The following is a 17,417-nucleotide window of genomic DNA, read 5'->3' on the forward strand; positions in this document are numbered from 1 at the left end:
GTGGATCTAATCTGCTTCCTTACCAGTATGCTGAGATGAAAGGAATTTTCTTCTAGTTGGATTTGGAGGTATTTATTCACCTGCTTTTCTTTTGCAACATGTTCTACCTTTATTACATCTCAATTACACCAGGAGAATAAACCTATGAGAAAAATAGACTGTAAATACCCAATAGGAAGTTAATTTGGCTGGAATCCCTTGGTTTTTTTTTTTCACATAGGTTATAACCTGGCTAAAATTGTGGGGCAGGAAGATAGTTAAACACTTGACTTCTTAGCAGACTGAATGGATCATCATTGCTTGGAGTTCGCCAAGGTGGTGGTTTTATTATTTGCATGAAGAAAGACTGAGAATCAGACACGTTTAGATAACCCTGGATGGTCACTAAACTTTTCATGCATTATTATAATTATGAAGTGCCTTTTTCAATGCAACATTGGTGAGTTTGCTTGAAATAAGAAAACTTTTTGCAAGCCAATTATACGGCCCTTTTAATCTTTACATAATTGTTAGCAGAGCTGGATATTTCCTTTTACTCTTTTATTTTAAGAATTTTCTGTTTCCAAATGGATCAATACATAAAGACCCTATTCTCTTTTAGAAGAGAAAGCTGAAATTCAAAGATAATGGAGCAAAGTAAGCTAGAAAACAAGTTGGTTAATTTTGTTCTCTATAGGAAAATAAGAAAAATCAAAACAGGTGTGCACATTAAGGGAATAATTAAAATTTTGTCAATATGGCTTATCGATTTAAAAAAGTAAGAGGCTGAAGTGTTTGGAAAATGGATATGTATAGAAGTTTCCAACTTGGGAAATATAGATTTTGAGACCCGTGGAGAATTTGCTAATGAATTCACTGACATCTCTAATGATTTGTTTTTAAAAGCCAAGGAAAAGTAAGAAGTAAGAAGTTCATTAGAAACAGTATAAAAACAGCACCCATCCTTTTAGTAGAGAAAAGAATCCCAACTATAATTATCTTAATCATATCTATTGTGTTGCTACTACCATTAGATAATGAGGATGAATTACAGACTAAGTTAACTTTTATCAAATGGCCTACAGATGGGCTGAAGCAATACTCTAGTCATTCTGGGATTGGAATGAGATCTACCTTAACATCACTGATGATGATTTTGAAGGATCAATTACATATTGCTTGAATAAAATTAGCAGGTGACCCTGAACTGAATTCATTCTGATATTAGTAAATAAAAATGGAGATGGAGGATATGCAAAATGTGAAAGTGAAATGTCCAAATATTGTTTAATCACCATGCTCTTGCATGGTTGACTAGAGTTGTTACCAAATATCTCTTATTCATAAAAAAATAAAAAAACAAATTTTGTTTTCTCCCTTCCCTTCTCTGTCCTTCCTTCTTTTCTTTCTTTTTTGAAGGAGGCAATAGGGCTTTCTACTTCATATAGCATGTTATGTTCTTGACCACTATTTAGTAAATAATAATACTAATGTCCTCAAGTCCTGATTATTTGAGGGGAAATGGAAAATTGTTAGAAACTTGATTAGGACTGGATACCCGATTTATAGTATAGGCTTGTACTTTGTTAACTTATCACAATGGGTAGAGATGGTTAATATTAAAAACCTAGTTATTAAGATGGAAAATAAACTTAAATTGAGCTCATTTATATAAATGTCAAAGAAAATTTCTCATAAACTTTTTTACCAGAGTAGCTTAGTGTTTGCTCTACCAGTTATCACTGTGTGATCATAGTCAAGTAATGGCAATATCTTATAGCCTCAGTTTCCATATATAAAGAATCAGTAAATTACAACTGTAATCTCAGACCTATCCAACTCATGAGGCTTTTATGGGGATCTGTTAAGGTAATGAATGTAAGATAACTGGAAAAATGCAATTCTCTATAAAATATTTGGCAATATTACTTCAAGTATAAGATGTTTTCACACTTTATGATTTGGTAGTTTAGGAGATTGATATCATTCTTGCTTTGATATCTATTCTGAACACCAGATCTCTAGACAGTTACCATGTCATATCTAGATGTCTGTAAACTAGCATAAGTTATTATATTCAGTTTGTATATCATATCATTTAAGCAATTAAAACGTTTACTAATGTTCTTAATATTACCTTATTCACAATTATTAATAATATAATTGTTAACGGTACTAATTAATTTCTACAATGACAATAGTGCAGAGCATAGTATAGTGTTTTATTGCTCAGGAGATGCATTGAATTAAATTATATTAATTATGTCACTACCTGTATTAAAATCATAGTTTAATTTTTAACTTAAAAAATACTTATATTATTATGGTTTCCCCCACTGTGGTGTTGTGTGGCAGCAAAGCTACAAAAATGAATAATGAGTGAATAGTTGAGGTATCAGATACATGAAAGAAAGTAGCTATAAGGCAATATGGTAAATACAATAATGGGAATGCCTTACTCTTTTGGTCCAGATCAGCTAAGCTGTGCTGCAACTATAAGTAACCTCAAAATGTCAGTGGCCTGCATTCAGAGACCCTGGCTTATGGATAGTTCATTGTCTTGTATCTGTACCATCTGTAACTCACAACCTTCTCAGTCATAAAACATAGAATTTGCAAAATCACACATGAACTTCTTACTGCCTCAGCATAGAAGTGACACGCATCATTTCTTCTCCTTCACACAGCCCTGCTTGTCTTCAAGGGGGCTAGGGAAATGTCCAGGAATAAATTAAATATTTGACAGGCACCACTTGTCTGCCAAAGTTAAACGAAGAGCTTTAGGATCACAGCAAAGGAATCCAAGATATATGCTTTTACTCTAATTTCACCAACAGAATAGATTTTTCAATTTTTAACTAGATATAAAACAAACAGAATGATTATTTATTTACTTAATAAATACTAATAAGACCTACTATGTACCAATACATTATTATTAGGTATCTTCTAAGACATAGAGGGTATAATGGTTGCCTTTAAAAACAATCTGTCTCAATCTGACCATCCAAACAAATAAATGGACAAGATCTTCATGTCTGTTGTATGATTTGAGGGTACTCTGGAGTTCTCTCATCCCTTTTAAATATCTTCCCATAGATGCCTGAACTTCCATAATTAATGAATAATTTATGATGGTCAGGCTTTGTTCTTTCTCTGCAGTTTTCCTTTAAAATGCAAATACTCATGAGATCAGTAGATAATTAATTTCCTAATACCTTAATATGAAAAAATTTATCAAATCACTTTTCACTTTGCCAGGATAAATTAGAGAATGATAAAAGTACTGAGTACTTCAGCCTGGGGGAGGAGGAGAATTGGAAGAAGTTCTGAAGGGAGATGGAGAGAAACAGAAAACAGAGTGGGGGATAAATAAATTTCACTCACCTCCCAGTTTTGCTGAGAGGGGATTATTTTTAAACAAAAAATGGGGAAATGTTATAGTCACACATAATTACCTAGAAATAAGGTAGTGATTTGGGTGCTGGCTATGTTGTTCTTTTTACTATGAAAAGATATTATACCTGTTATTAATTTAGGGAGAAAATTTTATTATATTTCCTTCTTTTATGCATTCTTTGTGCTGGTTTTGTTTTCTATACATACCCACGTGTTTGCTTTAGATAGTAAAAGAAAAAAATACGTTAATCAATAAATCTAATGGCTCATTTTACACTGTCATTTCTCTTCTATGAATGATTATTGAGTGCAGCTTTATTAGTATGAAGAAATATTTAAATTTAGGATTTTAATAGTGATTCTCCTTCTAACCTTACCATAAATAGTTTCAAATGAAAAAAATATGACTAATCTTTCATGCCTCCTAGACATAGTTTGTGCAAGTTCCTTATTCCTTCCAACTTACTCCAAATGAAATTCAGTTATTTTTCTTTAACCATGCATTTCCCTTGGGCAATAAAAGATATGCAAATTGATATTTACATATATTCTTGACAACCTTGAGATTATTGATTCCAAGGTAGGCAAAATGTAAGACACCATGGAGAGGATAATGAGAAATAGAATGATTTGGAAATTGGGATAGGAAAAAAATGTTAAAAGAAAATCAAGAAAGGTGCAGATTACATCTGTAAAACCTTAGGAAAGATAAAGGCATGTGTAAAAAAAAAAAAAAAAAAAAACAGACCCAGGTCTTAGAACTGCAGTATTCTAATGCATGTGATCAAGGGAAAAATGAATAGTCAGACTGGTGAAATCCAGCATCTGAATTATTTTGATTTCTAGAACAATAGTGTGCCCTAAGAAAATTAAAACTACACATGAACACAATATTCTTTTGACTGTATAGTATCTAAAACATACAAATGGAAATTGTGTATATTGGTGAAAGCTCAGGAGTGAGTGTGGAAGTGAAGGCAGAGAGGGAAAATTCCTGTGGAGCAAGAGATGGTAAATGAAAATTAGTGATCCTATATCCGTTATCACTAAGCGCTGGTGTAGAGGAGGATATAGACATTATCTTATACATCCTACTGTCTTTTTTCTTTTTGTTTGTGAGCATAGAAGTGTTTCATAAGGATTACTATAAGTTATTCCCGACTCCGATTTCTCCCCCTTTTACAATACAGTCCTAAATTCCTCTATGTCAAATTCTTCTGCCATCAGGTTGATTTATAGGAAGCTAATCCATGCCGTCCGAAAAGGATCACAGTAATTTCTTCTCTCTGCATCAGTTAAAAGGCATAGATTCATATTTTTCAGTGACATTAAGTATTCAAGGAAACCCCTTTCACTGATGAAATACAGTGCACCCAGTTTGACATTCTTCAAGTGACATGTAATAAAATAAATGTTTCATTAAAAATGATCATAATCTGAACATAAACAAGATTTTACTTAGGTTAAAAATTATTTTCTCATGAAGTCTAACTAATAATTTACAAATGAATTTGGTGGTTTTATGTTATGACGGGCAGACTAAAATTTGGCAGTTTGTTTCAATGATGTGTGTGTGCTATTGTAATTTCCACCAGCGTCATGCTAGATGATTTATTGAATAGAAAAAAATATAAAGGTTCACTGGCAAGAACCACTCGATGCCAATAGAGATCCCCCAAAGTTAGATGATGTTCCTTCCATGAGTCATAGATCTCGAGAAGTAATAGCTTCTAATGGAAAAGATGATGGACCTGCAACTTCAGTGCTACCTCTAGGCTTTGTGCAATAGGCGATTTTGGAATTCTGCATTTAGTTGCTTCACTGTAGTGTAGGTTTTCATTTTAAGGCGTAGTCAAGTGAATCTTATTTTCTTATACAAGTTCCCTTCTGAGAGGGTTGCCATGGCAATGAGTTCTCAGCCTGAAATTCTTAAATGTTGGTTTTATTTCATTATCTGAGTTTCCATTACAGGCCACATCAATCAATGCAGTCCCCTATTCAGGAAGATTTCTACAGCCTTAAAAAGCTGACCCTTTAATTTCTGCTCCTCTGCCTAACTTGGTGTCACCGTTTCCCAGTCAGCTCTTCATCTCAAAGGACCCTCTTCTGCAGAGCCCTCAGATTGATCTTTTCCAGTTTCCTTTTAGGCAACACCTCGTCTTGGTTCTCAGCTGTTTCGTTTATAAAGGATAATGCTAAGTTTCTGTGTCTTTCCTAGTTGTGTTTCTAACAGCTGTGTGACTAACGATACTATCAGTGAATAATAAGAACGAAAGCATTTTTACATTTGTGCTTCACTTTACAGTTTACAACAGTACGTTCCTATATACACCTCATTTGTTAGTCAAATTCTCTAGCTAGCTGCCTGTGTTTCTTTGATTTAGCCAATGGGGAAAAATGCTAAACCAATACTTTTTCTTCCCCTTTTTTCCCCTACACTCACCCTTTATAAGCTCTCCTAATTGGGCATGGGGGTACAGAATCTGTTTGTAATAATACTCTCATCGGGTCATTATTATTGGGAATGAAAAGTGACCAGGGACAGGCAGCGGGGATGACAGGCAGCAGGGATGAGGAGGAGGAAGAGCATGGAATGATGGCAAATTCACAGATTATGCCTGAGAAACAAGTAGTTATACACCCAAACCCACATTGTCAGCTACTGTACGATTTGTGCCTTCTGGTGGCCACACCAGAGAGACAATTTGAGTTAGAGGGATGAGATTAATCATTTAGCCGTGAAACATATTAATAGCAATAGTTAATATTTTTGAACTCTCACTCTGTGCCAGGCACTGTGTTGTACTCATTTAATCCTCAAAACAATCCTGAGTTAGAAAACGTGGCTTCTTCCATTTTACAGATGAGGAATGTGAGCCAGAGCCAAGTGACACAGATTGTGATACTATTTCTGTACTCGCTAAGCATTGCACTCACTTTCCTAACTCCATGCATTCTGTGGGTCATGACAGTGACCTGTAGTGTTATTGGTCTATATAGGTCTTACCCCAAGCAAGGTCAAGTCTTCCCTCAAGCAAAAAGCAGAGGTGGAATTTAAACTAAAGTAGTCTAAATCCAGTGGCTATAACCATTGTGCTTTTCCTTTTTTTCTCTGTTGTTATGTGCTTATTTTTTTTTTTTTTTTTTTGCCTAAACCAGTGGTTCTCAGTGAGGGCAGTACTGCCCTCAAGAGAGCAGTTGGTGAGGCTGGTTTGGGGCAATGACAGCAACCAGGGGATGCCCCTGGCATTTTGTAGGCGGGGACAGGGATGCTGCAACGCCCGAGCTAGCCAAGCACACATTAAAAAACCGTCCCTCTTCCCAAGCAATGCTTTAATGTTTTGCCAGGCAGTCATATAAGTGAAAACCTATTTATAAACGATAGGATACATCAAAACAAAAAATTTTTTTGTTTGTTTTCACTGTGCCCTGAACTACCCTGAAAATTAGGGGAAGCTTGTACTTTGCTTAGCACCAAGAGTGCGTGAGAAAATCGTGCTACAGAGGGCCAGGCCCCCGAGCCAGTTGAGTCCCCAACACATCACACCTGTTTTGAGTCTGCATTTTTAGTTGTTTTTCCATGACGATTCTACATAGTGAAGCAGATATCTGACAATTTCATTACATGTTCTAGTGTAGTCATGCCCAAGCCTTTACATGTTGAAAATAGAATTTTACTGTAATTACTTTCCTTTTATATCTCTTTCCTATTACACGTATGGCACTATATTGATTTTTTAAAAAAAATTGATGTGTTGTCTTAATTTGACTTCCCCTGGAAGCAGACCCTGAGCCCAGGTTTTGTGTGCAAGTACTTTATTTAAGAAGTGATGACAGGAAGCAGTGGCAGAGAAGTGGGGAGGTGAGAAAGGGAAAGAAAGGCAGCCAAGGAGGGTGGGAGGTGTTAGCAAGGAAGTTATCCCTGTGGACAACTGGGACTCCCTCAGTCCTGCTGGGGAATTCTGAGGGACCACGCAGAACATGCCTAGGACTTGTCCTGTCTGAGGGAGGAGGAAAGCTGGGATATTCATCTTCCACTTCCATCAGTTGTCTGAGGACTGCTCCGGGGGCATTAACTCCTCTGCATATTTTTAATCCGCCCCGTGTGCCGGCTGCGAGAAAGCCCGCAGGCAGAGAGTGATGTCAAGGGTGTTTGCTGGAAAATGCTATGGGTGGGCATGTACTAGAATGATGAATCCTGGGCAGATATGGATGGGACACTGACACTTTCTGCTTCATGTATGTGGGTGAGTTTTAATATTTATAGATGTCATTTCAGCACAGCAAGAGGGCTTTACAAAAAAACATTGGTTACACACAGGGCCTGATAAAGTTGAGAACCATTGACTTAAGTTAAACTGAGTTTGTAATAGGGCAAAGCGACATTCAGTATGCTAAACACAGATGGCTCAAAGATTTTTATTCTTGAACTCAGGCATCCAAATTCTTTGCTTCTTTAAGTACAGTGTGATATAGATGTTATAAGGATGGTAATTAATCTGACTCGTGTTATAACCTATAGGATACATCTAGTTAGGAAAGTGAATGTCACGCTTAGCTAGTGGAAAAATAGTGTCACAATATTGTGTCACCTTAGTTGAATTTTTTTTAATATCTCCTAATACTAAACTTTGATTCATCATGCAAATTACAGAAGAGTTGGGCACCGAAGGTTGGATGCATGTAAAATTTTTCATCACTTAGAAGATACATATTAGAGATGAGCAATTTGGTTAGAAAGTTACTTATGATTTTATTCTAATATAAGGATTCTCTCAAATTACGTCTTCTTTTAATGATTTGGGAAATATATTATCTTCTATTTTATTCAAAAATCTTACAGTATAACTGTGATCAATTCTTTCTGTAAACGTGTGTGAAACTTTTTGCTTCATCTCATCTATAGTTTGAAAAAATTATTTTTAGTCACTTATATATTCTCCAAATATAAATATACTAGCAAATACCAAGAAAACTATATTTAAAATGAAAGTATAAAACATCTTATTTTGGCTGGATTTGTCAACTTAATTATTTTCAGTTCTTTTATCAGGCTAAGAAACATTCCCAGGAAAATCATTACTGGTTCCTACAACGTGTTCCAGAGGAAATACTGGCCCAGCACACTGTCAAAGAAAGTATATTACAGGGAAATTTGTATATAAACTGTAAACAGATTTGCAATGCAAGCTTTCATCTTGAGTGCTTTATTTTTCCCTGACCGGAGCGACATTATTAGATCACTGTATCATGAGGAAATAGTCAATTCGAAACACGGACCACAAAGTCCCGAGCCTGCCATTATGTTTGAACAACTGGGCAATTCTGGCATATATCTAGAGGGTTAATAGTCTAGAGCAAAGGCAATGGTTTTAAACCGTACATTTTTTTCTTGCAAATGTTCAGATTTATTTTTTTAGGAGAGCAATTTCAATGTGTGGAATCCAAGCTATTCTTAAGCTGTTGAATTGAGAGACCAAAGGAGCAAAAACAAATAAAACCAATAAAATTTTTTAAATAAAAATAAATCTGTCAGTGGCAAGAAAGCTCTCTCTCTCCACTTGTTTATGTACAATTCAGTGGAGTTGCAAACAAAATTTCTTTTCTAATGGGAAACATGTCACAGATTGGGTTCAAGCCACACCCTAGATATCTTTTCTTTGTTTGTTTTATACACACATAACACAAGCTTCTAAAATGTGCAAAAGGTGAAATATTTACTTTATTTGGTATCTAGTCAAAGTCATATAGTCTTGTATTTACCATTATGGATTAAGTTCAGCAGTATGTTAACCACTTAGATTTTAGCCTATATGAACTGAGTAACTTTAGTGCAGTCTCTCCGTCTCTTCTGAGCCCATGTTCTGGAAACTTCCTTGCTGCAAGTATACTAGCAGGTAAGCTATCCCAGAGATTGTACAACAGAAAAGCTTATAGACTAAACTAAGAGGCATGACATACATAGTTTATTGAATCAAGGGGAAAGAAGTCAGGGGAAAGGGAGAGTTAGGTTAACTCACGTAGGCTAGGTGACAAGTTGAATGATTGCCTGCCTCACTCCCAGTTACTCTGTGCTCATATGCCCTCTCTCTCTACTATCTCAGCCTTCTCAGTGGTGATGAGGACCAGAGCTGGGGTCTGAGCAAAGGAGCATGGCAGATGCAAGTACCTGGGGCCAGCCACACACACTTGCTCTAGCAGACAGACATAAGGGCAAGTGTACCTGGCTAGTAGTTCATCAATTAGTTGGTGAACAGCAGTGGGTTTTACCTGTCCTGTATTTCTGTGTCAGAGAAGACACAGGGCCAATGAGATTATAATGGGTATCACCAATGGGAGGTTAATTTAGGGATGACATTGCTGTCAACCTAGAGGTGATATGATTTATGATTCATGCTTATGACTTGATCTTACCATCACTTTTTATTTAGAGATAACACTTTTTTTTCATCCTTTTTTTATATCATATAGCATATCTTAGAGGTTATTAACTTAGTACTGTATTTAACACATTTTATGAATTCTGCCTATATCTCAAAACCTATATGCTTAGTTATTATCAATACTTAACACATGAGTTTCATACATCCCATTTGTTTTTCTTTTCTTCTGTAGAAGAGTTGAATATTCTGAAATAATACAACAAAAACATTATATTTTTTGTATAAAATGGGATGACATATATCAGTAAGTGATTACTGTAACTGGATGATAGGTGAGTACTATGGGCTGAATTGTGTCCCCCTGAAATTCATATATTGAAGCCCTAACCTCAAATGTAATGGTATCCAGAGATGGGGCCTTTGGGAGGTAATTAGGTTTAGATGAGGTGATGAGAGGTGGGGCCTCCTAAAGATGGGATTAGTGCCTTTATAAGAAGACACACCAGAGAGTTTGCTTCCTCGCACTCTCTCTGCCCTGTGAGGACACAGCTAGCAGATAGCCATGTTCAAGCCAGGAAGAGAGCCTTCCCAGAGGAAAAATATCTATCAGAACCACCTTGATCTTAGACTTCCCAACCTCCAGATCTGTGAGAAATAATAAATTCCTGTCATTTAAGCCACCAGGTCTACAGAATTTTGTTCTAGCCTCCACAGCTGACTAATATAGTAGGTGTGTGGGTGGTCTTTATACTATTCTCATTATTTTTTACGTGTTTGAAATTTTCCATAATAAAACAAACTTAAATGTTTAAAAATGTAAAAGAGAATGATCAATGATAACAGTATGTATTTCCTAGGATTTTCATGAAGATGAAAGGAAGCTATATTTATAAAGCACTCAGTAGACTACATAATAATGTTCATTAACATTAAATAGTAATTTATCTGACAGATATGTATTGAGCAACTACTTTGTTGCAATCACTGTTTAAAGTACTTGAGATACATCTGCCCTTATGGAGCTTATATTTTACTGGTAGTAATTTTCATTATTATCATTAGATGGCTCCACAACGTTTCTAGATGCTGCAGCCTTCATTATTTTGATACCGATTCTGATACCAATTCCTGGACAATTACCTCATTATTATTGTATTTTCTCTTATTTCTGTGATTCGTGAATGTTCAAAAAGCTCAGAAGGTACTAGGCCTGAGTACAGACCCAGCAAATGGCAGTTCTATGAAATGGTAATTACATAACCCTCAGTTAATACATATCCATGATTCTGTGACCAATCCTGTAAAGAATGCACAGCAGATATTTCTGAAACTCAAATTTTATTGGGCAGTCTGATGATTTAATCAGAAACTGTCTTGAAGAACAAGTAAAGCAAACTACCATCCAGAAACAACTTCCCAAGAATTTGGTATTTTTTATGTAAAAATTAGGTATTGGGAGTATTGCCCCAGTAAAAAGGAATCACTAGAATTCATGCTAAATACTTTAAATTGCTTGGGATGTTTGGCTGTCATGGGGAGATAAGGACTCATGAAAATGTTGTCAGCAGCATAAGGAGCAAGTGATGTGTTCTGCTTAAAGTAAAAGCAATTCTCCATCAGGTTCATGATACATACAAGAAGTTGAGTTGTGCTTTTTTTTTCCCACCCCATCAACAAAATGTAGCTAGATCCTTCAAGACATGTATTAAATACAAAGGGAAAGATACTAACTTTATAGTGGAGAAAACCAGCAGATACCACTCTAACCAAGTGATCAAGGTAAACATCATCAGTAATGAGACATATCAACATTATGAACCTCTTGATATGATGGACTAGAAAGGACATTACACCACTGCTGAGGTATTCTTGCAAAAAGCATAATTACAGTCCAATAATGAGAAACCATGAGACAGACCCCAAAAGAGGTACATTCAACAAAATAGCTAATTAATACTCTTTAAAATTGTCAAGATCATGAAAGAAAAGAAAAGATTAGGTTTGGTTATTTTTCTATTGATATGGTATATTACATTAATTGTTTTTCAGATGTTAAACCAGCCTTGCATTCCTGAGGTTAATCCCATTTAGGCTTGTGTAATTTGTAATTCTTTTTATATGTTGGATTCTTTCTGATAATTTTTTGAGAGTTTTTGCATCTGTATTCATAAGAGATGTTAGTCTTTAGTTTGCCTTTACTGTGATGTTTTTGTCTGTTTTTGGTATCATACCATGAGTTGAAAAGTGTTATTTCCTCTTCTATTTTTGGAGGAGAGTTTATGAAGCATGGTATTCATTCTTTAAATGTTTGGAAGTAGGTTTAATAACTTTCAAGATATTATATAAAAACATTTATTTAGCACATATTTGTGGTACCTAATAAATGACCAAGAAACAAGAAACAGTACTACCTTAGAAAAAGGTAAAAAGTATTAATAGAAACTCATAGAGCACACATTTTGATTTTTACATTTAAATTATTTGCTTACAGATTTTATTGTTCCATAGTAGCTTTGCCAAGTGTTGCAGGTTATATTCCCAGAAAACACTCTGGGATGGAGGTTAATGCAGGAGGTTAATAAAGGTGTGCTTTTCCAATCAACATCTTCAGAAGGGAAGAGGAGGCAGAATTGGGCAGAGGGAGAAGTCAGGTGATGATGCAGTCTGTGTGGAGCATCTGCTGACCCTACTTGGAGCTGTAAAGCTGAGATATTTGTTCCAAAATTATTCCAAGTTAGTATGAGGAATCTAGATCTTTACATTCTGATACCAAGCAGTTATTGGATTCAGGCTGCACCCAGAAAGGAGCATGATCTTGGAGGAAGTAGCTCTCATCAGTCAAGGGCAATTTCTGGAGAGGGCTGACATGTGAGGGGTGTCTGCTGGCAATATTCCCTGCAGCTGGGGAAATGCATCCTTTTATCCTGCAGAGAGTCTAGATGGTGCATCAGTGGCCATCACACTAGACACCAGTACAAACTGGGATTCTTAAACTGAGCATGTTCCTGCTCCAAAGCCCAATTTAATCAACAGTTATATATTCTCTCTTGAACAGGATTTTTTTTTAATTTAATGGCTCTAGGAAAATGAGAATTGAAGCAAAATACTTTTATTTTTTTAAGAAAAGCAAATAAAAAGGATAGTAGGCTGATGGCTGTGTATAGTGGCTCACTTCTGTAATCTCAGCACTCTGGAAGGCTGAGGCAGGAGGATCACTTGAGCTCAAGAGTTTGAGACCAGCCTGAGCAGGAGCAAGACCCTGTCTCTACAAAAAATAGAAAAGTTAGTCAGATGTGATGGCAAGAGCCTTAGTCCCAGCTACTCAGGAGGCTGAGGCAAAGGATTACTTGAGCCCAGGAGTTGGAGGTTCCAGTGAGCTATTATGAAGCCACTGCACTCTAGCCCAGGGTGTCCAAGGGAGACTCTATCTCAAAAAAAAAAAAAAAAAAAAGGATAATAGGCTGAGAATCCTGTGTTTACTCATCAGAGCAGAGTCATTTTGATCCATGTGCAAATAATGGAACCGCAGGAAAGAGTCATTTGTCCTAGCAACTAACCTAGTTCTTTTCTATTATATACACTTATATTTCCCTTAATTCCATATTGTTGGTCGTCTGGTTTATTTACAGGAATAAAATACACACACCCAGATCAATATATACATACCTTAAATATATATGAAGGGGAGACAGCTTGTACTGGCTTGTGAGAGCTGATTATTAAAATGTCAAGGATTTTGTGAGCTGATTGTTAAAACATAGTCTTTATTAAAAATTAAATTATGTATACTTATAATTTAATAAATTATATTAATGTATAAATATATAATATATAAATGTGTATTATATTAAATACAAAGATAATAAGTACTCAACACACATCACTTTCTAATTATTTTACTACATTTTACTACTGTTTATGCTCTTGGGTTTATTTTTGTCTATGGTACCTGTATAGAGGAAATTCTATACAATGATAAGTTTCCATGCATCCTTCCTAATTCCATATTCAGTGACATCATGTAGATAGTATGAAATTTGCCGTGGTGAGAATATTTACATGAAGAAATCAACAAATGCTACAAATCAGGGCTTGATATATTATTTTGTTGATTGTCTAGACTTAAGAAATCTTGTTCATACTTTAAATATTCGGATAAAGGCATACTAACAATAGTAATGTAGTCATATTATTGCTCATTTAATAGTAACACCAAAGCAGTGTCTGGTAATTTCATATATAAGTGATGGTTTTTGTACCTCGAAAGTGGGGATACCAAGGGAAGGTTTTCAGCTGCTTAGTTCAGGTCTGGAGATGTGGAAGGCTTTGCGCCATGGCGGGTTACTTGGTTTGACGCCCCACTGCTCCTCAGATTGCTCCAGTTTCTACGGCTGACTAGGCAGACACTTTCCTTCCCCTCTCACCACTCCATGTGCATCATTCCAGAAATTGTGGTTTGGTCAAAAAGCATAGCATTCCTAGAGAAAGGAATTCCAACATCTCTTCCCTGCTAAAAGGTCTCAGTGTCTGATTTTACTCCTGGTAATTTTGCCTAACTCAGCCCCAGTAAAACAGTTTCTACAAAAAAATATGGGTAATTAAAAACTTTCTTTCTTTTAAATGGTGGTAAAGGTATAGGCATACTCTGCAAATGTTTCTTTATCTACATTACCCAAAATTTAATGTATCAGCCAAAAGATACAAATTAAGCACACAGTTGCCAATATTTCTAATTAGCCTACTTGTTTATTTGCACACATTTGAATACTCTAAGTCATTACTTATGGGAGTTACTTCAAATTCAAGATCAGCAGAATGCTACATAATATTGTATACCAATGATATTATCACCAAAATATATTAGTCTTGCTGTCGATAACTCAGAGATGTTAACTATTCACTATGTTACTATTAATATGAAACATGGAGAATTAGCATCTGAAATGGATAATTCCATATTTATTTCTTGCCTTCATTTATTTTACACATTATACAGCTTTTATTTAAATGAGGGGTGAAATACATTCTCAAAATTCAATCTCAGCTGTGTTCATGTGAGTTTGATAGGTGATTTCTTCCAGATTACAAATCTTGGTTCAACGTAAAGATTATGACATATCACATCAGTACCTTTCTCTTGCTTTAAATAAGAAAATATATTTACTCATTTCATGTGATAAGTAAGGGGGATGCTGTTATGCCACTCAAAATGTACTTAGATTATTTCCATTATAAAAAATGTCAGGGACTAATTTGGGGGCAAGGCACTGGCAATTTTATTGTTCTAGTCATATAACTTATGGGACAACATTTCCAATTTTGACAAATTTGGCTTAAATGATGGTCAGATTATATCCAAGTTTCACATACAAATGGCCCCTGACTTAGATTTTTCAATTTTATGGTGGTGTGAAAATGATATGCATTTGGTAGAAACCATACTTTGAGTACCCATATAATCATTCTGTTTTTCACTTTCAGTAGTACAGTATTCAATAAGTTACTAAGGGGTGGGGAACCTACAGCCTTGAGGTCACATGCTGCCTTCTAGGTCCTTAAGTGCAGCCTTTTGACTGAATCCAAATTTTATAGAACAAATCCTTTTGTTAAAAGGAGTGCAGCAGAGGAAGGTGAAGCTTTTCTTGCCTCATTTGGTGCTTAAAAAAGAACAGTCTTGAAATCAGAAGGCTACAGGTTTCCCACCCCTTAGTTACAATGGGATTATCAGGACATATCCCCATCATAAATCAAGGAGCATCTGGATATGTATTTTTCTACAAGCAAATTTAAAGATATTGTGCTGTGGGACAAATTGAGAAGCAGTTTGAAGAATTGGATATGTCAGCTTTTGCCAATGCCGTGTCTCTTTCTAAAATAACCCAGATGTGATGGCATGAGTAAAGCTGTCCAGATCTAGTGAACCACAGGCTAGAATCACATCCTGAATTGTCTGAAGAATTACAAGAAACATGTACCTTTAATGCTAATGAATCATCCTCTCTCAGTGTCCAAGCTATTACTGTAATTTAAGTTCAACCTCTTTGAAAGCTTCCTATTAGTCCATTGTACATCATTAAACCACTAACATACTGAATAGGGTGCACATACATGAGTGAGAACGTGAGCGTATGTGTGTTGTATGTCCACAACACTTTGCTTCTCTAAGTTATCACACTTGAGTTTTTTAGGACAGTATTCTATGCCTTTATGACACCTTGATGTTGATGTGATTTCAAAATGGCTTTGTGGTATCACAGAAAGAAAGCTAGCTTAAGAATTTGAAAAATAATGTCCTGGCCTTTCTAATTAATTGCTATGTAGACCCATTTTTTTTAAACTGTGAAATAAGGATAAAAAAAAAAACCCTGCCCTTAATTAAATCAATGGAAAATAACCAATATTGTTGAGAATGTAAAAAACTGGGAACCTTTATACATCACAGCAATTATGTAAAATGGTACAGTCACTATAGAAGACAGTTTGGCAGTTCCTCAAAAAGTTAAACATAGAATTACCTTATACCCCAACAATTCCACTCCTAGCTATATACTCAAGAAAATTAAAAACATATGTCCACACATAAACTTGTACACTAATGTTCATACTAGCATTATTCACAATAGCCCACAAGTGAAAACAACCTGAATGCCTATCAACTGATGAATGAACAAACAAAATGTGATCCATTCGAACAATGGAATATTACTGACCAATAAAAAAGAATGAAGTATTGATACATGGTAGAACATGGATGTTATGCCAAGTGAAATAAGCTAGTAACAAAAGACCACCTGTTCTGATTTTGTTTATCTGGAACATCCAAAATGGGAAATCCATAGATACAGAGAGTAGATTAGTGGTTGCCAGAGGCTGGGAATAGGAGATGGGGGAGAATTGGGGAATGACTGCTAAGGGGGTATCTTTCTGGAGTGATGAAAATGTTCTGGAATTATATAGTGATGATGGTTTCATAACTTTGTGAATATACTAAAATACACTGATTGATACACTTTTAAATGGTAAGTTTTATGATACGTGAATTACATCACAAAAAAGAATAAAATAAAACAACCGTTGTGCTGCCTATATCAGAGGATTGTTGTAGGAATCAAATAAAACTGGAAAGTTTTGTAGAATCTAAATTGTATTCAGGAATCCATGCTGTTGTGTAGAGAGGAACATAAGCCTCAGTGTGTGTAACTGAATAAAGAGGGTTTGCATGAAAGTCACCTTTATGTCAGGTCATGGGGAACGTCACGTGGAGAGTTGTCATTCAAGAGACTTGGTGTGAAGAGTTTTATAGAAGAGTTATCGACGGCACAAAGAAGAATTTATTTTTTTTTAACAAATGGAAGGCACAGGAGAGATATAGATAAATTGAACTTTCTGTTGGGATCTGCCACTTTCTACTTTACGTGTTAATAGCAGTTGCATGATAACTGCCCTCCCAGACTGCAAAACTCTGAAGGACAGAAGCTTCATTTGGTTCATCTCCGTTTCTATGTAGAGCCTTGCCTATATATGACAATAGATGAGCTTTGACAGACTTTTAATTTTTTAACCCATATTGTATTTGGAACCCTAAGCAAAGTCTGAAGGTTACTGAACGGACTTCAAGCATCACCCTTTGGGAACCTCACATACCGTTCCTCTCTT

At 35.6% G+C, this 17,417-nt stretch overlaps 1 protein-coding gene across 1 annotated transcript in view; it reads left to right on the plus strand.

Moving 5' to 3' along the window:
* LOC123622903 (ADP-ribose glycohydrolase MACROD2-like) overlaps positions 1 to 17,417 on the plus strand; it is a 1,130,381-nt gene that overhangs the window by 438,448 nt on the left and 674,516 nt on the right. The gene's annotated exons all lie outside the window — the stretch shown is intronic.

The sequence above is a fragment of the Lemur catta genome, chromosome 17 (assembly GCF_020740605.2).
Source record: "Lemur catta isolate mLemCat1 chromosome 17, mLemCat1.pri, whole genome shotgun sequence".
NCBI lineage: Eukaryota > Metazoa > Chordata > Mammalia > Primates > Lemuridae > Lemur > Lemur catta.